General features: G+C 42.8%; 1 protein-coding gene across 2 annotated transcripts in view; it reads left to right on the top strand.

The window, feature by feature from the left end:
• The window catches only part of OTOF (otoferlin), a 338,353-nt gene that overhangs the window by 229,614 nt on the left and 82,046 nt on the right, over positions 1-26,693 (top strand). The window lies entirely within an intron of this gene.

Genomic DNA, 26,693 nt, shown 5'->3' with positions numbered 1-26,693 from the left:
TTTTTTAATCATTCGGGTTGCTACACATATGCACCATCTTTAATCTGCCTGATCAGCTAATCACGGGTATTCACTGTGAATTTTCAGGGATTTTCCAGTAAAAGTCAGTTTCAGTAGCAAATTGGAAACATTCCAGGAGCCAGTTATGTTTTAAATTTGACTTTTATAGCCATACATTTTAAATGAACTTGGAATTTTCTTTAAACTCCTCACAATTCATATTTTAGTGACTGACCCTAAAAGGCCATATTTATTGTATCAATCGGTAATAAAACGTGTCCCAGGAAGCCTCATGTTTGCTATGATCATTGCAAAACTTGGATCTTGAAAGAAAACTGTAGTCCTCTAATAGTTTTATCTGATAGTATTTAAAATTGAAATTTTAAAGAAAGGCAATCGGAAAATGTGTTTAATAAACTCACACACAGACTGACAGGTGCACACAGACACACACACACTCAGACACACACACACTCAGACACACACGTACACTCACAGACACACACATAGACTCACAGACACTCACAGACGCACACACATACTCAGACACTCACACAGTGGTGTATTTTAATGTCGTGCTGCCCTAGGCATGACTAAACCTGAGCACCCCTCTAATCTAAATTTACCACCCCTTCCTGTCAAGAGCACACCTCTTCCTGATTAAGAACCCACCCCTTCCTCATTAGACTCCACTTTTTCCTGCTCCTTTTAAAGAAATACTATAGTGCCAGGAAAACTGAGCTGTTCGCTATAGTGCCCCCCTCCATCGTGTCCTTCCCTCCCCCACGTGACACTGAAGGGGTTAAAATCCTATGGGTCCTCCAGGGCTCGAATCCTGCAGGAACGCGTGGGAACGGCGTACTTGCACTTTTTTCACAGCAGGAATGCTGTTACCCCTGCATGCACAGGGTGAGGATGTCCAGCATCAGTTAGGCAACTTTTGGTCACCTAACCACCCGAAAGTCCCTCTAGTGGCTGTCTGGTAGGGGGGGTGCTCAGGTATAGTCATATCCTAGGGCAGCACAAAATTAGGATACACCACTGTGTGAGTGTCTGAGTATGTGTGTGCACGCGTTTATATATGCATACGAGTGTTTTGGGGGAGGGGCTTTGGGAAGGGGATCTTGGTTGAGTTCCCACACTTTTTCCCCCAGGACTTGACGCCTGATGTCCACATGCACAGCGTGAGGACATCCAGCATCAGTTAGGCAACATTTGGTCACCTAACTACCCGAAAGTCCCTCTAGTGGCTGTCTGGTAGAGAAACTGCGATAATTACACTTGCATGTTTAAGGGTACTGGGATACTGCAATGAGCTGAAGTTGTCTGGGTGCCTATAGTGTTCCTTTAAGCACACTCTCTGACAGACACACACACATTCACTGACACACACTGGCAGATACACACTGACAATAACACACACACTCAGTGAAAAACACACAGACGTCACTGATTTGACACACATTCATTGACAGAGAGACACACACAAACGCACTGACAGACACACATTAATAGTCACACACACACTCAATGACAAACAGACTCTCACTGATTTGACAGACACTCACAAACATACACATGCATACACTAACAGAAGCACATACACACAAACATACAGATGCATACACTAACAGAAGCTCATACACTAATACACACACGTACATACGCTAACAGACGTAAATGCACTCATACACACACATACACTAACATACATACATACACTCATACACTAACAGACATACCTACGCTAACACACACTGACACGAACACACACATACACTAACAGATATATACTAACTGAAATACACACACGCACACTAACAGACATACACACACACATACAGACACTGACACACCCACACACACATATACACTAACAGACATATACACACACATACATACACTAACAGACATACACACAAACAGACATATATACAAATTATTAATATTATTATAATTAACATTTCCCATCCACCCAGTCTCCCTAACTTTTGGGAAAGCTGGCATGGATGGGTCCAGTGGGGCTGCAGTGAGGCGGGCGGCTGTTCTAATCAGACGCGGCGAGGGAGCAATGTTCTCCCAGCTCTGCTCCCTCACGGGCTGTATTGTGATGCCGGGAGCCAGAATATGACGTCATATTCCAGCTCCCAGCATCCGCAAACAGCGTGCGAGGGAGCAGAGCAGAGAGATCACAGCTCCCTCGCCGCGTCTAATAGGTAGATAGACGCCTGCCAGGGGGGCCCATCAGGTGGCCCCCATGACAGGGGGAACACAAAGGGCACTTGGGGGTGGCGTTTTTTTCCGCCCCCTGGTTAGTGCCTGCAGGGGGAATGGCCTTCCTGCTGTGAAAAAAGTGCAGGAACGCCGTTCCCACGCGTTCCTGCAGGACTCGAGCCTTAGATTAGCTTTTACCTGTTTCCCTCTGTAAGTACATCTTGGGGTTTATGTGTTATCACCCAAATGAAATGGATAAAATGGCAAACCGCCTATTAGAGAGAAACTGGCGCTTCCCGTGATTATTAAATATGAATTCACTTATACCTGCAGGCATACTTAAAAACTATGTATTTGTGAGCTGTGATAAATACATTTAAATGTAAAAGTCCACCCCTCTATATCCTGCTGCTGGGTGCCTCCATCTTAGCTCTCTGTCAATCATTGTTATAAGCTCCGCTCTTTACACCTGGCAGTCAGTATAGAGAGAGCCACCTCCATCTTATCTCCCTGTCAATCATTGTTATAAGCTCCGCCCATTACACTTGGCAGTCAGCATAGAGAGCGCCACCTCCATCTTAGCTCCCTGTCAGTCATTGTTATAAGCTCCGCCCTTTACACCTGGCAGTCAGTATAGAGAGAGCCACCTCCATCTTAGATTCCTGTCAATCATTGTTATAAGTTCCGCCCTTTACACCTGGCAGTCAGTATAGAGAGAGCCGCCTCCATCATAGCTCCCTGTCAATCATTGTTATAAGCTCCGCCCTTTACACCTGGCAGTCAGTATAGAGAGAGCCACCTCCATGTTAGCTCCCTGTCAATCATTGTTATAAGCTCCGCCCTTTACACCAGGCAGTCAGTATAGAGAGAGCCGCCTCCATCATAGCTCCCTGTCAATCATTGTTATAAGCTCCGCCCTTTACACCTGGCAGTCAGTATAGAGAGAGCCACCTCCATGTTAGCTCCCTGTCAATCATTGTTATAAGCTCCTGCCCTTTACACCAGGCAGTCAGTATAGAGAGAGCCGCCTCCATCTTAGCGCCCTGTCAATCATTGTTATAAGCTCCGCCCTTTACACCTGGCAGTCAGTATAGAGAGAGCCGCCTCCATCATAGCTCCCTGTCAATCATTGTTATAAGCTCCGCCCTTTACACCTGGCAGTCAGTATAGAGAGAGCCACCTCCATGTTAGCTCCCTGTCAATCATTGTTATAAGCTCCGCCCTTTACACCTGGCAGTCAGTATAGAGAGAGCCACCTCCATCTTAGCGCCCTGTCAATCATTGTTATAAGCTCCGCCCTTTACACCTGGCAGTCAGTATAGAGAGAGCCACCTCCATCTTAGCTCCCTGTCAATCATTGTTATAAGCTCCGCCCTTTACACCTGGCAGTCAGTATAGAAAGAGCCCCCTCCATCTTAGCTCCCTGTCAATCATTGTTATAAGCTCCGCCCTTTACACCTGGCAGTCAGTATAGAGAGAGCCACCTCCATCTTAGCTCCCTGTCAATCATTGTTATAAGCTCCGCCCTTTACACCTGGCAGTCAGTATAGAGAGAGCCACCTCCATCTTAGCTCCCTGTCAATCATTGTTATAAGCTCCGCCCTTTACACCTGGCAGTCAGTATAGAGAGAGCCATCCCCATCTTAGCTCCCTGTCAATCATTGTTATAAGCTCCTCCCTTTACACCTGGCAGTCATAGAGAGAGCCGCCTCCATTTTAGCTCCCTGTCAATCATTGTTATAAGCTCCGCCCTTTACACCTGGCAGTCATAGAGAGAGCCGCCTCCATCTTAGCTCCCTGTCAATCATTGTTATAAGCTCCGCCCTTTACACCTGGCAGTCATAGAGAGAGCCGCCTCCATCTTAGCTCCCTGTCAATCATTGTTATAAGCTCCGCCCTTTACACCTGGCAGTCAGTATAGAGAGAGCCACCTCCATGTTAGCTCCCTGTCAATCATTGTTATAAGCTCCGCCCTTTACACCAGGCAGTCAGTATAGAGAGAGCCGCCTCCATCTTAGCGCCCTGTCAATCATTGTTATAAGCTCCGCCCTTTACACCTGGCAGTCAGTATAGAGAGAGCCACCTCCATGTTAGCTCCCTGTCAATCATTGTTATAAGCTCCGCCCTTTACACCTGGCAGTCAGTATAGAGAGAGCCACCTCCATCTTAGCGCCCTGTCAATCATTGTTATAAGCTCCGCCCTTTACACCTGGCAGTCAGTATAGAGAGAGCCACCTCCATCTTAGCTCCCTGTCAATCATTGTTATAAGCTCCGCCCTTTACACCTGGCAGTCAGTATAGAAAGAGCCCCCTCCATCTTAGCTCCCTGTCAATCATTGTTATAAGCTCCGCCCTTTACACCTGGCAGTCAGTATAGAGAGAGCCACCTCCATCTTAGCTCCCTGTCAATCATTGTTATAAGCTCTTCCCTTTACACCTGGCAGTCAGTATAGAGAGAGCCCCCTCCATCTTAGCTCCCTGTCAATCATTGTTATAAGCTCCGCCCTTTACACCTGGCAGTCAGTATAGAGAGAGCCACCTCCATCTTAGCTCCCTGTCAATCATTGTTATAAGCTATGCCCTTTACACCTGGCAGTCAGTATAGAGAGAGCCACCTCCATCTTAGCTCCCTGTCAATCATTGTTATAAGCTCCGCCCTTTACACCTGGCAGTCAGTATAGAGAGAGCCATCCCCATCTTAGCTCCCTGTCAATCATTGTTATAAGCTCCTCCCTTTACACCTTGCAGTCATAGAGAGAGCCGCCTCCATTTTAGCTCCCTGTCAATCATTGTTATAAGCTCCGCCCTTTACACCTGGCAGTCAGTATGGAGAGAGCCACCTCCATCTTAGCTCCCTGTCAATCATTGTTATAAGCTCCTCCCTTTACACCTGGCAGTCATAGAGAGAGCCGCCTCCATCTTAGCTCCCTGTCAATCATTGTTATAAGCTCCGCCCTTTACACCTGGCAGTCAGTATAGAGAGAGCCACCTCCATCTTAGCTCCCTGTCAATCATTGTTATAAGCTCTTCCCTTTACACCTGGCAGTCAGTATAGAGAGAGCCCCCTCCATCTTAGCTCCCTGTCAATCATTGTTATAAGCTCCGCCCTTTACACCTGGCAGTCAGTATAGAGAGAGCCACCTCCATCTTAGCTCCCTGTCAATCATTGTTATAAGCTATGCCCTTTACACCTGGCAGTCAGTATAGAGAGAGCCACCTCCATCTTAGCTCCCTGTCAATCATTGTTATAAGCTCCGCCCTTTACACCTGGCAGTCAGTATAGAGAGAGCCATCCCCATCTTAGCTCCCTGTCAATCATTGTTATAAGCTCCTCCCTTTACACCTTGCAGTCATAGAGAGAGCCGCCTCCATTTTAGCTCCCTGTCAATCATTGTTATAAGCTCCTCCCTTTACACCTGGCAGTCAGTATAGAGAGAGCCAACTCCATCTTAGCTCCCTGTCAATCATTGTTATAAGCTCCGCCCTTTACACCTGGCAGTCAGTATAGAGAGAGCCGCCTCCATCTTAGCTCCCTGTCAATCATTGTTATAAGCTCCTCCCTTTACACCTGGCAGTCATAGAGAGAGCCGCCTCCATCTTAGCTCCCTGTCAATCATTGTTATAAGCTCCGCCCTTTACACCTGGCAGTCATAGAGAGAGCATACAGAGAAAGGGAGAAATGAAACAATGTTGCTGTTTGTCCTCAGCATTTGCAATGTGTGCCCTGGCTGTGCCTTGTTTGACCTCGGTAATTATGTAATTTGCTAAATCTTCAATACAAATTTAAAAAGACATGGAGCTCTGAGTTACAGGTGCCATTTAATGTTTTGTTCAAGGAGGTAAATTCTAGAGGAATCCCTATTGAGTGTGTTATGTCCTTACATTCATTAGGGTGAATACTAAGAAACGTATTTACAAAATATAGAAACTCCTCTGAATTCACACAGGGAAAATTGATTTTTGATTAAAAAAGATCTTGTGATCTCCTTCCTCCCTGTGTTATTGGGTGAGAGTCACTGGAACTGAATTGGGGACTCATGGCACCCCTCTTCCATGGCTTCCCCATTACATAAATAGGCAAATAGGCTCATTTTAAGGGCTGGGATCCCAGGAGCCCACTTTGTTTTTGTCTGTGTGGGTGTGTTTGTGTTTCTCCATATTTTGTTCTCTCTGTTGCTCTGTTTTCCACGTCCTCTCCCACAGAAAGCGCTAAGCGCCGAGCGGTGTCATTTTAATGTGATTGGGGATTGTGGTGATAAAAATTTACCTTTGATGTCTTTTCTATAATTTAGAATGTAAACTATGGTATAAGAGTGATCGTAAGAAGGAGATTTTTTTTAAACTAAGTTTGATGCTGATTTAAATATTTTTGTAGATGTTGATGTTAAAGAGTAAATCTACATTTATTTGTCATCAGCAGAATTATCTATCTATCTTTCCATCTATCTCTCCCTCCATCTATCTCTCCCTCCATATATCTATCTCTCCCTCCACCTCTCTCTCCCTCCACCTCTCTCTCCCTCCATCTATCTATCTCTCCCTCCATCTATCTCTCCCTCCACCTCTCTCTCCCTCCATCTATCTCTCCATCCATCTATCTCTCCATCTATCTATCTCTCCCTCCATCTATCTATCTCTCCCTCCATCTCTCTATCCCTCCATCTCTCTCTCCCTCCATCTCTTTCTCCCTCCATCTATCTATCTCTCTCCATCTATCTATATCTCCGTCTATCTATCTATCTATCTATCTATCTATCTCTCTATCTATCTCCCCATCTGTATATCGCTCTATCTATATATATGTCTATCTCTCAATCTCTCTCTCTCTCTCTCCATCTATCTGTCTGTCTGTCTGTCTATCAAAAAAATGTCTTTGTTTTCAATGAGCTTTGCTACAGTTTGTGATTTTAAAGGGATTCTCCAGTGCCAGAAAAACAAACCCGTTTTCCTGGCACTAGAGAATCCTGGCGTGCCCACCTCCCTTCCACCCCCCATGCCACGTTGCTGAAGGGGTTAAATCCCCTTCAGACACTTACCTGAATCCAGCGCCGTTATCCCTTGGAGCTTGGTCAGGCCCCACCCACGCTCCTCCCCTGCGACGGGGGAGACCTAATGCGAATGCGCGCCAATGGTGGCACGCATTAGACCTCCCCATAGGAAAGCATTATTCAATGCTTTCCTATGGGGATTCCGGCGATGCTGGAGGTCCTCATGCACTTGCAGAGTTAAGGATGATGGGAGTTGGCACCCAGACCACTTCAATGGGCTGAAGTGGTCTGGGTGCCTACAGTGTCCCTTTAACTTAATAAACATCTCCACAATTGGAATATAAAATTGGCGCATGAACAGTTTTTGAAAAATGAAGAAATCCAATTAGAGCAATCAGCAGGATCCTTGCCTTTCTTTTCACTGTGATTTCTCCACTTGTATAACTCTGCCCCAGAATTGCACTTTATACAAACCCTTCCAGTTTAATCTGAAAGTTAAGTTGGGGTAACTGTCACATAGATGGTATAACCTTCAGCCTCTCGCAGGCAGGACTGTGCTCTTGAAAGAAAATCAGATTAAACCATATCTCAAGGATCTTACAGTTCCCTCGAGGGGTTAAAGCGTATCTTGATTGTAAGCCTGATTAAAGGACACTTTATGTGCCAAAAAAAGATATAGTTTTGATCGGCATCTGTAACATAAAAGGCCCATTCAGAATACGAAACTAAAGCTGTATGTGTCGTGTCTGTCCATAAATATTTAATGCCCGTAACTGGATACAAAACCAAGACTCCGCCATGAAAAGCAGGGAGAGGTGTCGGTGGATGGTTCCTGTTTTTTTTTTTAACTGTAATTGGTTTTAAAAAAATCGCCTTTTTGTTGTATAAAGTTTGTGGCCATTTATTTCCTCCTACTCAGAAAAACATGTTAATTTCAGTGTCTTTTGGAATATTTTCCAACCTCGAAGACCTTACGTCTCCTATTTTGTATGTTACGTATTCTCATCACCAAATAATGCCAGGCTTCTCCGATTCCCCCCGATTCATACAATATTTATACCAGGTATCAGCTAGCTGCTCACAGCTGTCCCCATACACCTTTCTGCTCAGATCAGCCCTTCGCCTCCTCCGGACATCATTTTTATCGGTTTTCCTTGCATCTGACGCAAAATAAAAAGTCCAAAAAAAGTTGTTTTATGGAATAATGTTCTGCTGGGGATGTTAATAGATCCAACCCATTTAATGGTGTAGAAGATCTTCATTTGGAGCCGTGACATTGATGACCCAATATCTGCTCTTAGTAAGTTGAATATTTTGCTATTTACTAAGAAATTCATTCTTTTACCTCTGATGTGTATAGTCATTTTCAGTGATGTCTGCTTTGCATAATATTGATTTTTTACACAAAATTGAGTTCTCTTGTGTATATTGTGAAAGGTAGCATAATGCACATGTTTACAGCCAGTAATTAAAGTAATTGATTGGTGATGGTGACAGGCTCTGTTCTATAACTGTCAGGAGCACAGAGAAATGTCCTCAGGGTCTAAGCTCTACACAGCGATTTAGGGTGAAATTGCAAGAGATGTAGAGCTGAATTCAATAAACAGTAAGTTGTAGTGAATTGAAAACCCAAGTACAAGATTTGATTAATACAAAAAAATAATATATGTTTCAAATCAGCTATTTATCTCTACGTTTCGTAATTGTGTTTTTAGCTTATCTACAATTCAGCGTTTAGAGATAAACCCCTATTATTACAAAATGATTTTCAACTCATGACACCTGATTGTTTAGTAACTTGCCCATTCTAAGTTAGCATATTGATGGCTTATAGGGGTCTTTGCCGTCAATGACTCACAGAACGATATATTATGTCATTCAACGTCTAGTAATTACAAACTTACACATCTTGTCAATGGCATTCCTATAGAGTATTAACAGGGCTAGTAGCATTGATGTTCTCCTTCATATTGTGATAATAATTGCAGGACAACACATGATGTCCCACCCATCACAATGAACAGGTGGTGGATGTTCTATCTCTCGCTGACTCTAGCTCACTGACTGTATTGTATGTTTGATTTAATATGCTTTGCAGAGCGTGGACCCTTGCAGTGTTAAAAGGCATTTGATTAGTTTGTATCAGCTGAAACACATTTGTCCACAAGTCCACAAACTACTAGATCAGTGAACGGTGGTCTCTGTGTGGCTATCACACCCTGTTAGCTGCACCATGTATTTCTCATGCCGTAGAGGGAACACCGTTCTCTGACACTGAGAAGGTTTGATATTAATATGTTCTCTGTGACCCAGCGCATAATGTCACGCCTCCTTATATTACATCCCAGCTTGCATCATCTATGATAACGTTGGCAACTAAACGTCTTTCATTACATAACCTGCACTAACATGTCTAGAATCAAGTGATGGCCTCGGCATTATCGAATAATGATTTCCTACTGGCTGCACAAGAAGCAGTCAATTAGTATAAACTGCTCTGAGATAAAGACATTTACTCATGTAGCATACACAAACACAGTCACCGGCTGAAAGTGCACCGTGAGGGCTTGATTATCATCGCTCGGACTGAATTTCAGGGCATTTAAACCAATGCTCTAGGCACGAGGGCAGCACTGATTGCTGGGCACCCTGCCAGCCTGGTGCGCATGCACATCTTGATGACACGCCTCTTTTTGTACTTGCACGCTGTGTTCACAGACATGCCCATCCATGGGCCCTGCCATGCCCTCTCCAGATATCTGTCCTGATAACTAGGCTGAACTGGGGATAACTGTGAGATAAAGCAAAAAAAATATCTGGACAGGTTTAATTATGCACCGAAGACATCTCACGTCTATATAGCCGTTACATGGTTACGTTTAATGAACTTGCTGGACTGCTCTTTTGGCTGGGATCAAATGGTATAGCTTGTCTCTGTAATGACACATGGGCTAAATGTGATTGAAACCAGGGAAAGGACTGACCAATCTGTAAACTATTATATTATTTTTAAATTTTTTGGCTTCTCATATCATCTGTGGGGTGTTTTTTTGTTTGGTTGGTTTTGTTTTATTTGCGTAGAGTCTCCCTAGTTAAAATGGTATCTAGAAGTGGATGCTTGCTCACTATTTCTGTTGGGGTATGAAAATATCACTTATGAGACATGATGAAGGCCAAATGATTATCTGGGGTTGCTCTGTTTCTCGTTCAGAGAGAAGTTGCAGGAATTTAAGCTCTGGGTTGCACCTATGGGCCAGACCAGTCTAATAAACAAATAGTATAGGTTCTTTGTACTGGCACGAGTGGGCAGTAATCTGTTTGAAACCTGTATTAGAACTAAACAAAGAGTGAACTATTACGTTTTGACCGTCAATGATATCAACATTGTTTGCCTCAACACATCTACGGTGATTAGTCCTTGTGAAATTGAAGACTGAATTTATTCTAAATTTCTGAATGATGGGTTTTATTGATGGTTTTATTGATGGTGGTAAAATCTCAGAAGGAATGGGTCTGGTGTTAGCTCACTCCAGACCTTCACTGCTTATTCGAAGGCTCCGAACCACTGGTTGGTGTTAATTCACTAAAATCTGGTGGGAATAATGGATACCTCATGAAGTTAAACATAGTCATGAAACTATCATACTTTCTGGCCTCTTCAATGTGATCGTCAATTACTCAGTCCTATTAGTGGAGAGTGAAGTGCTTCAAGCTGAGAGAACTAATTTCTAACAGACACCATTAGTTTTGATAGGAGTTAAAGTGAACCTGTCAAGACAGATATAAGTTTGCAGTTTCTTTAACATCTGGCTTGACTCATGTTGTACAGTTAAGAGTTTCTTCCCTTAATACTCTTAAAAGCTCATATTTTAATCTATTTCCATTACATTGATCATGTTTCAGTGGGTGGTAAAATTTATACCTCTTCTGTTAAAAGCTCATATTTTAATCTATTTCCATTACATTGATCATGTTTCAGTGGGTGGTAAAATTTATACCTCTCCTGTATACCCCTGTTATAGGAAGCACCGTCTTGCTTCCTGTAACAGGCTAAAAGTCCCCAACACGTTATGTTGGCTTTGTGTTAATAAAATAAATAAAATATTTGTTCTCTCTCTTCATTCTCAGACTCAGTCCAGCAATAAATCACTCTCTCTGGCTGTTTCTCTCCTCTTTCTGTGCTGCTCTCACTCAGAGCCTGCCCCTCCTCCCTACCTCCCCTTGCAGGCATTGTTTTCCCTTAGGCTGATTTCAACTATGAGAAATGCCCAGACATGACATCTACTTTTTAACCTACCTAACCCAACCTGCCATTAGATAACCATTTTTACCAGCAGAAAGACAGCTTGTTAACTCAAAAAAACAGACTAAAATACAGACTAACAGCCTTAAAGAGGCTTGTCCTGACAAAGGTCAATGCAGGGAGAAACATTGTCCCTTTTTGCTTGCTATTTCATTAGACTGCACATTCAAAGAATGTATTGAGTGCCTAGATCTACTATTTGTTACATTGTGGCACTTAATCACAGGCACTGTCTCACCTCTTCATGATACATGTAACCCACGTGTTTAACTAGAAAATATATATATTCTATATACAAATATATAAAGACCAAAGCCTTCATGTTATATTGCGTCACAGTGAATCAGTGCAACAAGTAACCAAGCCGTCCCTTTCCTGATATCATATGAGGTCCCTACTGTACTGGTGGTTAAACCAAGCCAGGAAGATGGGAACCTTCTGAATGTCCCTATGCTTACCCAGGTTGTGTATATTTCAATTAAAAATGCAAAAGTAAAAAAAATACCTTATACTGATATATAAAAACTGTGGCAAACTCCCCTTTTTACCTGAGTTTGCCACGAGCTCCTGGAGAAGCCTGCTTGCCAACCTCCTGCCCACAGACTATGGGCCCTGCAGGGAAACCTGTAAAAGACTACTCAACTTGACTGACTGTTAGCACTGATTTCCCTGGAACTGTTTTGGGCATGGGGCAATGCTTGGGGTCGGTCAAAACTATGACTTCCAGGAAATTCCTGAACCGATCTGGGTGATTTTTGGATATGTTGTTCACCCAGATTGGGGCTATCAGGGGATGTAACCTTTATGGGGTTTTATGTGTTTTAAGGTACTTTTTGTGGTTTCATAAAATGGTATGTTTTTCTGTGTTTAGGGATAATTGGGTTAGATTAGTACAGTTCCTGATTAAATTATCTCCCAAGCACAGAGGAAGGATTCTATTGTTTGTTTGTGTATGGGAGTGTCTCACTGTATGACTCTGTTTTTATTGGTTTGTTCACTTTGTGTCCCTGTGCCCAACAAGGTCCACCTGGGTGTCGCCCTTGTTCGGAAACTTGCATAAAAGGCCAGTGTGCCTCCATTAAAATCCGATTCCAGCTTCCACTCCAAAACTGTGTGTCATCCGGTTATTGGAGGGAAAGAAGATTTACTCCTGTGTCTGCTGTTCCAGCTTGCAGGGGATTCAATGGGGAAAGTCCTTGTAGGGACTAGAGGTCCCAGGACTGAGTGACGTCCAGTGCCTGGGGGTGTCTAGAGCTTATTCCCCATTCAGCTCCAGGAGGGAGTGGTTCCAGGGCCCCAGTCAAGCCACGGTGACTGTGGGCCGAAGTGCTCCGGTTTGTCCCCTGTTCCAGCTAGGAAGCGGTCCTTGGCGGAGGTACCCAGCCGGGGTACAGGGAGCTCTGCTACAAAAACAAAGTGGAACTGACTGGTTTATTGACTTAAGTCTAAATTGTAGTGAATTGAAAATCAAATTGCAAATTTTTGAAATAGCCAAGCTGTGATTATAGCTGAGTTGGAGAATTTTTCTAGAATTTTACAAATCAGATTTCAATTTGCTACAATTCTGATTGTAGTGAATAAACGCCAGAGTCATTCCTAGAATACTGTCTACAGGCTTTCGCTGCTTCCTTTGACTATAAATGTCTGATGGGGTAATGTTCTTAACATGTCTCTGCGCAGACACACAGGCGCACACCATTAAATGCCTTGCACAGTTTGTCAGTACTACGGGCTCAGTGGGAGAGAAATCTGTGCGGCAGTAAACCTCACATAGCTGTGGGAGGTAAAGAGCACAAATGATCCACACCTAATTCCTATTAATCCTCACAGCAGAAACATCTTGCTCTTTGCAGCCACAGAGGAAAGGTTAACTTTAATATCTCTTTTTGAGGTTCTGCAGACTCAATCTGTGCACTGTTAAACTATCTCTCACTATGTAGATATGTGTCCTTTTCAGGGGGTGTGGAACCCCTAATTAAATCCCATTCCTGCACAATATAGTTTATTGACCACATGCATATGTAATTAGTCACATTTAAATAGATATGTACATAATTAATTAATCATAAATAAAATAAGCAAAACTCCTAAACATGTGCACACCTGAAATACATGGCTAGCTACAATCTGACACACACCTAACCATCCTCAGACACACAAATACCATCTAATTAGCCATAATTTCTCACACATTACTAATTAAACTATCACATGTAAACACATACATATACAGTCACACGACAGTTTATTAATACCTGCTGCCCAATCCTGCTGAGCCGGAGAAAATTTCTGGTGTCTAGTGAAGGAGCCGGAGAGAATTTCTGGTGTGTAGTGAAGGAGCCGGAGAGAATTTCTGGTGTGTAGTGAAGGAGCCGGAGAGAATTTCTGGTGTCTAGTGAAGGAGCCGGAGAGAATTTCTGGTGTCTAGTGAAGGAGCCGGAGAGAATTTCTGGTGTCTAGTGAAGGAGCCGGAGAAAATTTCTGGTGTCTAGTGAGGGAGCCGGAGAGAATGTCTGGTGTCTAGTGAAGGAGCCGGAGAGAATTTCTGGTGTCTAGTGAGGGAGCCGGAGAGAATTTCTGGTGTCTAGTGAAGGAGCCGGAGAGAATTTCTGGTGTCTAGTGAAGGAGCCGGAGAGAATTTCTGGTGTCTAGTGAAGGAGCCGGAGAGAATTTCTGGTGTCTAGTGAAGGAGCCGGAGAGAATTTCTGGTGTCTAGTGAAGGAGTCGGAGAGAATTTCTGGTGTGTAGTGAGGGAGCCGGAGAGAATGTCTGGTGTCTAGTGAAGGAGCCGGAGAGAATGTCTGGTGTCTAGTGAGGGAGCTGGAGAGAATGTCTGGTGTCTAGTGAAGGAGCCGGAGAGAATTTCTGGTGTCTAGTGAGGGAGCCGGAGAGAATTTCTGGTGTCTAGTGAAGGAGCCGGAGAGAATTTCTGGTGTGTAGTGAAGGAGCCGGAGAGAATTTCTGGTGTCTAGTGAGGGAGCCGGAGAAAATTTCTGGTGTCTAGTGGAGGAGCCGGAGAAAATTTCTAGTGTCTAGTGGAGGAGCCGGAGAAAATTTCTGGTGTCTAGTGAGGGAGCCGGAGAGAATTTCTGGTGTCTAGTGGAGGAGCCGGAGAAAATTTCTAGTGTCTACTGAGGGAGCCGGAGAGAATTTCTGGTGTGTAGTGAAGGAGCCGGAGAGAATTTCTGGTGTGTAGTGAAGGAGCCGGAGAGAATTTCTGGTGTGTAGTGAGGGAGCCGGAGAAAATTTCTGGTGTGTAGTGAGGGAGCCGGAGAAAATTTCTGGTGTGTAGTGGAGGAGCCGGAGAAAATTGCTGGTGTCTAGTAAAGGAGTCGGAAAGAATTTCTGGTGTCTAGTGAGGGATCCGGAGAAAATTTCTGGTGTGTAGTGAAGGAGTATGAGAGAATCTCTGATGTTTAGTAGTGAAGCAGGCGCTAATCTATGTGTCTTGTAGATGAGCCAGGCACCTATATACCAGAACTAATCTCCTTCCTCCTCTATTTCACAGATAGCACAGATACAGGCTGGGGTCACAGAATATGAGATCACATCTCAATAACTGATGACAGTAACAAAGAGAGAGCAGGTCTTTGCCAATGACTGTTACTACTTCCATAAACTCTATCTTGTTTAAAGTCAGACAAACTTTACCAGGTTACTTGGTGAGGCCCGTTGTTAAAAACAGAGCGTTTCTGAACTTTCATTGATGCACACAGTACCTGCTGAGTGTAAAGCCCTGTTCTCCGAGAATACTATGTGACCACAGGAAGAATTGTCACTCTATAGAGTGCAGACCTTGTGATATCTAGTTTCTGCCTGGTCTTAGCGTGTTGTAGTGGTTATAGTGCCAGGAGTGACAGATCCCAACATAAGAGAGTCCATGGTCAGATTGTTTGATAGACCCCCTGTAAGACCCACTTCTATTTACAAACATAAACACATGACAAATTTGGCTTCTAAAAGGCTACTTACCGAACACTGAAACCAACATCGTCCCAGGTAACTGTCTACGTACGGGGAAGACTGGGCTGACATCATGTTAGACAGAAAAAAGAGAGATTTTACAAAGTCCTTAGTTTCTGCTATAATCTACAGCTGAGAATCTGATCATTTCAGTCATACAATCAACACAAGATTTCCTAAAGGGGATATTTTTCTGTGCAACACACATGCTTTTATCGGTGCAAAATGCGAAATAATGAGACATTCTTTTAGTTTCCATGGTAACTGCTATTTTATATAGTTTCTCCCACAACAGCACTGTGTATGCTTCTTGTCTGTTTGCTGGTTCCTGTGTGGAGGGCATCAAGTTTCGAGCAGATGCCATACCCCCTAACAGGACACTTACATTTTAGGGGTGTGAGTGGGGTCAGGGCAGTTTAAAAAATGTTTAGATTACTTATTAATAACAATTTATACACCTAAAATGTAATTTATAACAAGAACAATGTATCTTATTTAAACAGACTGATTTCTAAACACACTTATAGGAGTTTAAAGACACATTACTGGGAGTATTATTGCTGTGGAGCTCTGTTATACACTCAGACACATTACTGGGAGATTTATTGCTGTGGAGCTCTGTTATACACTCACTTTACTGGGAGTATTATTGCTGTGGAGCTCTGTTATACACTCAGACACATTACTGGGAGTATTATTGCTGTGGAGCTCTGTTATACACTCAGACACATTACTGGGAGTATTATTGCTGTGGAGCTCTGTTATACACTCAGACACATTACTGGGAGTATTATTGCTGTGGATCTCTGTTATACACTCAGACACATTACTGGGAGTATTATTGCTGTGGAGCTCTGTTATTCACTCAGACACATTACTGGGAGTATTATTGCTGTGGAGCTCTGTTATACACTCAGACACATTACTGGGAGTATTATTGCTGTGGAGCTCTGTTATACACTCAGACACATTACTGGGAGTATTACTGCCGTGGAGCTCTGTTATACACTCGGACACATTACTGGGAGTATTACTGCTGTGGAGCTATGTTATACACTCACTTTACTGGGAGTATCATTGCCGTGGAGCTCTGTTATACACTCAGACACATTACTGGGAGTATTATTACTGTTGAGCTCTGTTATACACTCAGACACATTACTGGGAGTATTATTGCTGTGGAGCTCTGTTATACACTCAGACACATTACTGGGAGTATTATTGCTGTGGAGCTCTGTTATACACTCAGACACATTACTGGGAGTATTATTGCTGTGGAGCTCCGTTATACACTCAGACACATTACTGGGAGTATTATTGCTGTGGAGCTCTGTTATACACTCAGACACATTACTGGGAGTATTATTGCTGTGGAGCTCTGTTATACACTCAGACACATTACTGGGAGTATTACTGCCGTGGAGCTCTGTTATACACTCGGACACATTACTGGGAGTATTACTGCTGTGGAGCTATGTTATACACTCACTTTACTGGGAGTATCATTGCCGTGGAGCTCTGTTATACACTCAGACACATTACTGGGAGTATTATTACTGTTGAGCTCTGTTATACACTCAGACACATTACTGGGAGTATTATTGCTGTGGAGCTCTGTTATACACTCAGACACATTACTGGGAGTATTATTGCTGTGGAGCTCTGTTATACACTCAGACACATTACTGGGAGTATTATTGCTGTGGAGCTCCGTTATACACTCAGACACATTACTGGGAGTATTATTGCTGTGGAGCTCTGTTATACACTCAGACACATTACTGGGAGTATTATTGCTGTGGAGCTCTGTTATACACTCAGACACATTACTGGGAGTATTATTGCTGTGGAGCTCTGTTATACACTCAGACACATTACTGGGAGTATTATTGCTGTGGAGCTCCGTTATACACTCAGACACATTACTGGGAGTATTATTGCTGTGGAGCTCTGTTATACACTCAGACACATTACTGGGAGTATTATTGCTGTGGAGCTCTGTTATACACTCAGACACATTACTGGGAGTATTATTGCTGTGGCGCTCCGTTATACACTCAGACACATTACTGGGAGTATTATTGCTGTGGAGCTCTGTTATACACTCAGACACATTACTGGGAGTATTATTGCTGTGGAGCTCTGTTATACACTCAGACACATTACTGGGAGTATTATTGCTGTGGAGCTCCGTTATACACTCAGACACATTACTGGGAGTATTATTGCTGTGGAGCTCTGTTATACACTCAGACACATTACTGGGAGTATTATTGCTGTGGAGCTCTGTTATACACTCAGACACATTACTGGGAGTATTATTGCTGTGGAGCTCCGTTATACACTCAGACACATTACTGGGAGTATTATTGCTGTGGAGCTCTGTTATACACTCAGATACATTGCTGGGAGTATTATTGCTGTGGAGCTCTGTTATACACTCAGACACATTACTGGGAGTGTTATTGCTGTGGAGCTCTGTTATACACGCAGACACATTACTGGGATTATTATTGCTGTGGAGCTCTGTTATACACTTAGTCACATTACTGGGAGTGTTATTACTGTGGAGCTCTGTTATACACTCAGTCACATTACTGGGAGTATTATTGCTGTGGAGCTCTGTTATACACCCAGACACATTACTGGGAGTATTATTACTGTGGAGCTCTGTTATACACTCAGACACATTACTGGGATTATTGCTGTGGAGCTCTGTTATACACTTAGTCACATTACTGGGAGTGTTATTGCTGTGGAGCTCTGTTATACACTCAGACACATTACTGGGAGTATTATTACTGTGGAGCTCTGTTATACACTCAGACACATTACTGGGAGTATTATTACTGTGGAGCTCTGTTATACACTCAGACACATTACTGGGAGTATTATTGCTGTGGAGCTCTGTTATACACTCAGACACATTACTGGGATTATTATTGCTGTGGAGCTCTGTGATACACTCAGACACATTACTGGGAGTATTATTGCTGTGGAGCTCTGTGATACACTCAGACACATTACTGGGAGTGTTATTACTGTGGAGCTCTGTTATACACTCAGACACATTACTGGGAGTATTATTACTGTGGAGCTCTGTTATACACTCAGACACATTACTGGGAGTATTATTGCTGTGGAGCTCTGTTATACACCCAGACACATTACTGGGAGTATTATTACTGTGGAGCTCTGTTATACACTCAGACACATTACTGGGAGTATTATTGCTGTGGAGCTCTGTTATACACTCAGTCACATTACTGGGAGTATTATTGCTGTGGAGCTCTGTTATACACTCAGTCACATTACTGAGAGTATTATTGCTATGGAGCTCTGTTATACACTCAGACACATTACTGGGAGTATTATTGCTGTGGAGCTCTGTTATACACTCAGACACACCAACAATATGGAGCTCTTAGAAACAAGAGACATTAAAAGGGAAAAGTGGGACTGGGGGATTTGGGCCAAAATAGGGACTGTCCTCCTAAATAGGGGCACTGTGGAGCTCTGTTATAAACTCATGCAGGCATTACTGTTTGACTTTTGTGCAAACTATTGCTGTGCTATGGCAATACATAGACGGATTTCCCATAGAAGTCAATAGATGGAAGGGGATTTAGTTAATTATCTGATTACACTTTAATTTAATTCTTTAATTTACAGCATTGTGGTCAGTAAGACACAAATTAAGAGTTACGAAACAAAACAGATACAGTTAAAAATGAGGAAACAAGAAATAAAAAGTTATTGAAGTAATAACCAGGATTTTATTTAGTCTACTCACAGGAGTCCTCAACCTTCGCCAATCCATGTTTTGTGGACTACATTTCCCCTGATGCTTTGCAAGCATTATGACTGTACGAGCATTAGTGGTAATGTAGTTTACAACATTTGGAGTGCCGACGGTTGCCTACACCTGGAAGCCAACAGAGTGCGGTAATCTATAAAGTACGTGCTGATTCCTCCAAACAAAGAATGTATTGGACTCTATGAACGAAGCAGACTTTAAATGTCCCCATTCTTACACACTGATTGCACAGTAACTTTAGCATTTCACATGGGATCTGTCACTCATTTCTGTAGATAACATTTAATTTCACGCTTTATTAAATATTCCTAACTTCTGTGAAATCCTGGGATTTATTTCCTGTTTAGAATTATTAGTTACAGTTAAATTGCACTCGATAAATTCAATGAACTCTTTACAAGATGAAATGTTTACTTGGTTCGCGTCACAGTCACCTTCGCAATGCGCTATGGTATTGGTGATGTCAATGGTCATGTGATCTCCTATTCCGATTTGTATTGGTCGGGAAGAGCAGAAAGATTGCAATGTCAGCCATTTAACTTCTTTTCACGAAGCTCCACAGCAATCAAACTCACAGAGCATTATTCACTAAAGTGAATTTCACTATAGCATTACGAATAAAACCTGTATTTCTAACACTATTGTGTCCCTGTCCCTATCAATAACAATGTATTCTTCCAATCTCCACCTCTCAAAAAAATGTTTTACTTCTCTTTTTCCAGCGCAGGGATTCCTTCCTTCTCTTCCCTCCCCCGATACGTTATGAAAGAGGCAGGGCCCCTCTCGGTGATAGTCCAATCCAATGCTGCTTGTAGTAGGAGAGCGAGTGCTGTGTGAGCATCCAATGCCTCTCATAGGAGGGCACGGAATCCAATGTTTCCTATGAGTTCTGGGTCACATGACTGACTTTTACTCGATCGGAGCTGCGGAAGTGCCCCTAGTGGCTGTCAGTATTACAGCCACTAGAGGCCTTTATAACCCTTCAAGGTAAACACTGCCTTTTTTGTAAAACAGCAATATTTTACCTTGAAGAGTTAAAATGACAGGACCAGTGAACATTGAGATGGGCAGTCTGGGTAACTTTATTGGCCTTTTAAGCCCCAAATCCCTGAATTGCAAAAGTCAGACATACTTCCAGTTTGGCTACTGTGGCCTGAAATGTGAAATTTTTTCTTTTGAATTCACTTTGAATTCTCACTTTAGTGAATAATACTGATATTACTGACATGAAAGCACATTAATGGCAGTTTACCCGGCAGCCGGCTCGATTCTGGCCTCCAGGGGTGTTAATTCTGTCACACTCCAGGTCAATCTCTTTTTAAGAGCTTGGTGGCATCTCAGTGATGATAGCTCATTAGCCAGGGATCATTAGTTGCTGATCCAATTCTGCCGACATAACACTTATTGACGTCTCACCGGACCCCTCGTAGAATCTCCCATCTAGACATCATGACAATTAATCTCCGCGTTTTATATTCCTCCTCAACAGCCAACACTTAGTCTGTGCACTTAGCAGGTCAGGTGCCATTAGGCTATTAAAGAAACCGATGCATTTATACCGAGTTTGATCATTCTGGTTTTAGTGAATGAACTCGGACGGGCTCATTAAAATCTCGTGAACAGTCATACGGTATGCAAGAAGAAGCATGAGGGATAGGGGACGGAATTTAAGACGGCATGGTCTCTCTAAAATGTGATCCTGGAAATGAGTTAGATCTAGGGGGAGAGGATTCTTATAGATACAACAAATGACATGAGGATAGAGAAATATAAGGGAAGGAGAATTTCTTTCCATGTAAATGTTGGTTTAAATGTGTAACAAACATAATTCTACTTGTATTATGACGTCCTTGGGTAAACAGCATTCATAGGAATCCTAAAAACACACAGATTGGTTTATACATCCCTTGCTGTAATCACATTATTGGGATCCCCAAGCACTGACTCTAAACTGATGGAGAATATGGATCTGCAGTGACTGTACAGGGTTTCACGTGGTTTTCAATGAGAGCACCTGTACAGTCAACATGCACAAATATAGCCACATTTTATTTATTTAAAAAAATCATGAAGTGAACCTATGTATGGCTTTTTATACCTGTATATGGCTCTTTATACCTGTATATGGCTCTTTATACCTGTATATGGCTCTTTATACCTGTATATGGCTCTTTATACCTATGTATGGCTTTTTATACCTGTATATGGCTCGTTATACCTATGTATGGCTCTTTATACCTGTATATGGCTCTTTATACCTGTATATGGCTCTTTATACCTATGTATGGCTCTTTATACCTATGTATGGCTCTTTATACCTGTATATGGCTCTTTATACCTGTATATGGCTCTTTATACCTGTATATGGCGCTTTATACCTATGTATGGCTCTTTATACCTGTATATGGCTCTTTATACCTGTATATGGCTCTTTATACCTATATATGGCTCTTTATACCTGTATATGGCTCTTTATACCTGTATATGGCTCTTTATACCTGTATATGGCTCTTTATACCTGTATATGGCTCTTTATACCTATATATGGCTCTTTATACCTGTATATGGCTCTTTATACCTGTATATGGCTCTTTATACCTGTATATGGCGCTTTATACCTGTATATGGCTCTTTATACCTGTATATGGCTCTTTATACCTGTATATGGCTCGTTATACCTATATATGGCTCTTTATACCTATGTATGGCTCTTTATACCTGTATATGGCTCTTTATACCTGTATATGGCTCTTTATACCTGTATATGGCTCTTTATACCTGTATATGGCTCTTTATACCTGTATATGGCGCTTTATACCTGTATATGGCTCTTTATACCTGTATATGGCTTTTTATACCTATGTATGGCTCTTTATACCTATGTATGGCTCTTTATACCTATGTATGGCTCTTTATACCTATATATGGCTCTTTATACCTGTATATGGCTCTTTATACCTGTATATGGCTCGTTATACCTATGTATGGCTTTTTATACCTGTATATGGCTCGTTATACCTGTATATGGCTCTTTATACCTGTATATGGCTCGTTATACCTATATATGGCTCTTTATACCTATGTATGGCTTTTTATACCTGTATATGGCTCGTTATACCTATGTATGGCTTTTTATACCTGTATATGGCTCTTTATACCTGTATATGGCTCTTTATACCTGTATATGGCTCTTTATACCTGTATATGGCTCTTTATACCTGTATATGGCTTTTTATACCTGTATATGGCTCTTTATACCTGTATATGGCTCGTTATACCTATGCATGGCTTTTTATACCTGTATATGGCTCTTTATACCTGTATATGGCTCTTTATAACTATGTATGGCTTTTTATACCTGTATATGGCTCTTTATACCTATGTATGGCTCTTTATACCTGTATATGGCTCTTTATACCTGTATATGGCTCTTTATACCTATATATGGCTCTTTATACCTATGTATGGCTCTTTATACCTATATATGGCTCTTTATACCTGTATATGGCTCTTTATACCTGTATATGGCTCGTTATACCTATGTATGGCTTTTTATACCTGTATATGGCTCGTTATACCTATGTATGGCTCTTTATACCTGTATATGGCTCTTTATACCTGTATATGGCTCGTTATACCTATATATGGCTCTTTATACCTATGTATGGCTTTTTATACCTGTATATGGCTCTTTATACCTATGTATGGCTATTAATACCTGTATATGGCTATTAATACCTGTATATGGCTCTTTATACCTGTGCATGGCTCTTTATGGATGTCCTTGTCCTTCTTTGAGTGAGACCCAAATTACGTCCATTGCATTAACTTGGCAACCAAGTCTTCATACCTAAGATGAGCTTTGCAACCAATTGGTCTCTATTGCATTGGAATTGGCTGTGCCATTACCCCAACCATTCGTTATAAGAGGCTGCCGGTACATAATTAATATTACTTGTCTCTTCTGACCCACTAAGATGGTGCAGGAGCTCGGTCCTGGTGTTTGTGTGATTTGTGAACCTGTTTATATCAGGTGTTTGTTCATTAAGCTGTGGGTGAGGAAGGCTTACATCAAATCTGATTGTTTTCTACCTGCTTCCCAGAGCGTCTGTCTAGGCGTACATTGTGCACATCAGCTTCAACCAATCACAGTTCACTTGTTAGTGAATCAACCCCATAGTGGTTTCACAATCAGCGTGAGATTAGTGATTTGCAGGGTTATGCACTAAAGGGAGAATTGGCAGGAATTTAATTAGTAAATTCAAAGTGAATTATAGACCAAAATAGTCAAACTGTTATTATAGCTGACTGGGAGAATTTTCAATTTCAGCTAGTTTGGTCTTAAATGAAAACACTGTTTTCCTGTTTTCTATTTTTACTATTTATTGTCAGAACACACTGGCTGGGCCCTAAACATCGATTTCTTATTTCCAGCTGTTTTAATCTAGTTGTGAGTACTATATAGTTAGTGAAATCATCTCACACAGTAACAGGCAATCTAGATTTATTATTGCAGATTATATGTACATTATTGTTTGTTTGTTTGTTTATGTGTGTTACAATATATTTTAGCCCGAAAACCTGATAACTTTCTTACAGCTTTATGGATGTTCCTTTTCTATCTGATTGTGATGTAAATGTACTAAAAGAGATCCATATCTATTTCTAAGCTTGGCTGGAACCAGTGGCGTACACATGACCCATGGGGCCCCGGTGCGAAAATTGATCCGTGGGCCCCCCCCCCCCAACCCCCCGCGCTTACTCTGGCGGACCGGGGCCGCAACACATTGCGGCGGGCACCTGGTCGCAGGGGTTGCAGGGCTGCGAACCCTGCGACCGCGGTATGTACGCCAGTGCATACAGATGCACACACTTAAAAGAACCACTACAGACACCCAGATCACATCAGCTCAATGAAGTGGTCTGGGTGTCAGGTCCCTCTGGTTTTAACCCTGCAGCTGAAAACATAGCAGTTTCAGAGAAACTGCTATGTTTCACTGAGGGTTAATCCAGCCTCTAGTGGCTGTCTCACTGACAGCCGCTAGAGGCGCTTCCGCGATTCTAAGACACTGAACGTCCATAGAAAAGCATTGAGTAATGCTTTCCTATGGGCGGTTTGAATGCGTGCGCGGCTCTTGCCGCGCATGCGCATTCGGAGCTGAGAGGCGGAGGGTTCCCCTGCGCCAAGGGAGTCCGGCGCTGGAGAAAGGTAAGTGCTGAAGACACACACACACACTCTCACGAACAGACGCATACACACTAGCTAACAGACACACACATTTACTGACAGAGACACACTCAGCGACAGACATACATACACACTCACTTACAAAACATACACTCTCACTGACAAACACACACTCACTAACAGACATCAAACAGACTCACTAACACACACACAAACACACTCAGTAACAGACACACACAGTAACACAATCACTGACACTCACTAGCAGACACACACTCACTCACTGACACTAGCAGACACACACACTCACACTAACACACACACTCACACTAACACACACTAACACTCACACACACACACTAACACTCACACACTAACACTCACACACTAACACTCACACACTAACACTCACACACTAACACACACACACTCACACTAACACACACTAACACTCACACACTAACACTCACACACTAACACTCACACACACTAACGTTTTTTTGTATTTAATCCCCCCAGCCTCCTTACCTTTTGGAGTGCTGAGGGGATTCCCTGGGGTCCAGTGGTGCTGCTGGGCTCCTGGGGGTCCGGTCACCCGGCGGGCAGTCAGGCTGGCGGGCGCGCGAGGGAGCACTCTCCCCTGAGTGCTTCCTCTTCAGCTCCCTCGCGCGCCGCGTACTGATACCGGCGCCGGAAGATGACGTAATCTTCCGGCGCCGGCATCCCTACGCGGTGCGCGAGGGAGCTGAAGAGGAAGCACTCAGGGGAGAGTGCTCCCTCGCGCGCCCGCAGGACCGGCCAGCCGAGTGGCAGCAGGGCCAGCCTCGGGGGGGCCCGGAGGTGGCCGGCTCTAGGGCCCCCCAGGAGAAGAGGCTGGCCCAGTGGCTACATACCGGGTCGCAGGGGCGTCCGGGCCCCCTGGTGGGCCGGGCCCGGTCGCAGCCGCGACCCCTGCGACCCTGGTATGTAGCCACTGGCTGGAACTCTATCCACTGAGCTATCTCACCTGCCAATTAATGCAATTAAAGAACATTTTTTGCACTTTATCTTCTGAGTGCCTTCCGTTACAGCAGGGGTGTCACAACTTCTCATACCGCATGATCCATGAATAGAATTCTAGAAATTATAACAGGAGCCGAAGAGCCCCACCTGCTGTGAATTGTAAGCTCCTTGGAGCAGGGCTCTCCTTACTTTTAATACCACGATCTGTCTCCAGAATCCAAGAAATCCTGCTCGTGCCATTTCTAGCCGCCATACTAAATATGGAAGAAGCAAAGCCTTAGCAAAAAATATTCACCCCCTCGGTTTGTAATGTTCCGACTTACAATATTTACATATTGATTTATGTAGTGTGAATTTTTTATTGTGGCATAAAAGCTAACAAACGAAAATAAAACATTAAGATGAAACCTGTAACCACCAACAAATGTACGCAGACACAGAGCTAGTGGGGTAGTGCTTGGCCACAGCTTTATAATTTATTTACCACTTTAACAGCTTTATTGATCAAACATTATATGACCCAGCTTAACATAACACTTCACTATCTTCGAAAAAACACCGTCTGCCAGCCGCCCAAACTCTGAATCGCAGTCCTCTAAGAGGGCATTATGGGGAGTCACGGGTATGCAGCCTTTGGCTGTAATTACAGCTGTAAGTTGTTTTGGGGTGACTTACCCCAAGTTTTGCCCGTCTGGATCCGTAATGTTTATCCATAATTCCCTCTACTCTGTCAGGCTGGGGCTGGCTAGGGGGGACCTCTATATATGAGATATTCGATGACAATACAAAGCCATCAGGCTGGCAAGGGAATGGTTAATATATGTATATAATAAACCTTACAGCAATCGAAAATAAAAGGTTGGAGCCACACAATAAACACACGACCAATAATGGGCTATTATTCACTTTATTACGCTACTGGGAAGACAGGTAATACCACGTAAAAATAAAAGCAATTGTTTGTATTCTTTTCAGCGCAATACATTATATTTATTATCAACATCTTGTCCTTTTAGAAGGTAACAATGTAATCGGCTGACATTACAATGAACCAGCGTGAAAATATGAAGAAGAAAAAAAGATTGTGGTTGAAATAATCCATTGAAATAAATTGTATGTGCTTTCTTTTTTCACAATATGATGCTTAGGGTAGTTTGTCCTATTCACAATGTCACTGTTGTTTTTTTGAATTTCACTAGTGTTTTGTGATACCCACAC

Source organism: Pelobates fuscus, chromosome 2 (assembly GCF_036172605.1).
Source record: "Pelobates fuscus isolate aPelFus1 chromosome 2, aPelFus1.pri, whole genome shotgun sequence".
Taxonomy (NCBI): domain Eukaryota; kingdom Metazoa; phylum Chordata; class Amphibia; order Anura; family Pelobatidae; genus Pelobates; species Pelobates fuscus.
The sequence above is the reverse complement of the archived record's forward strand: the minus strand, read 5'-3'. Positions and strand labels throughout refer to the sequence as shown.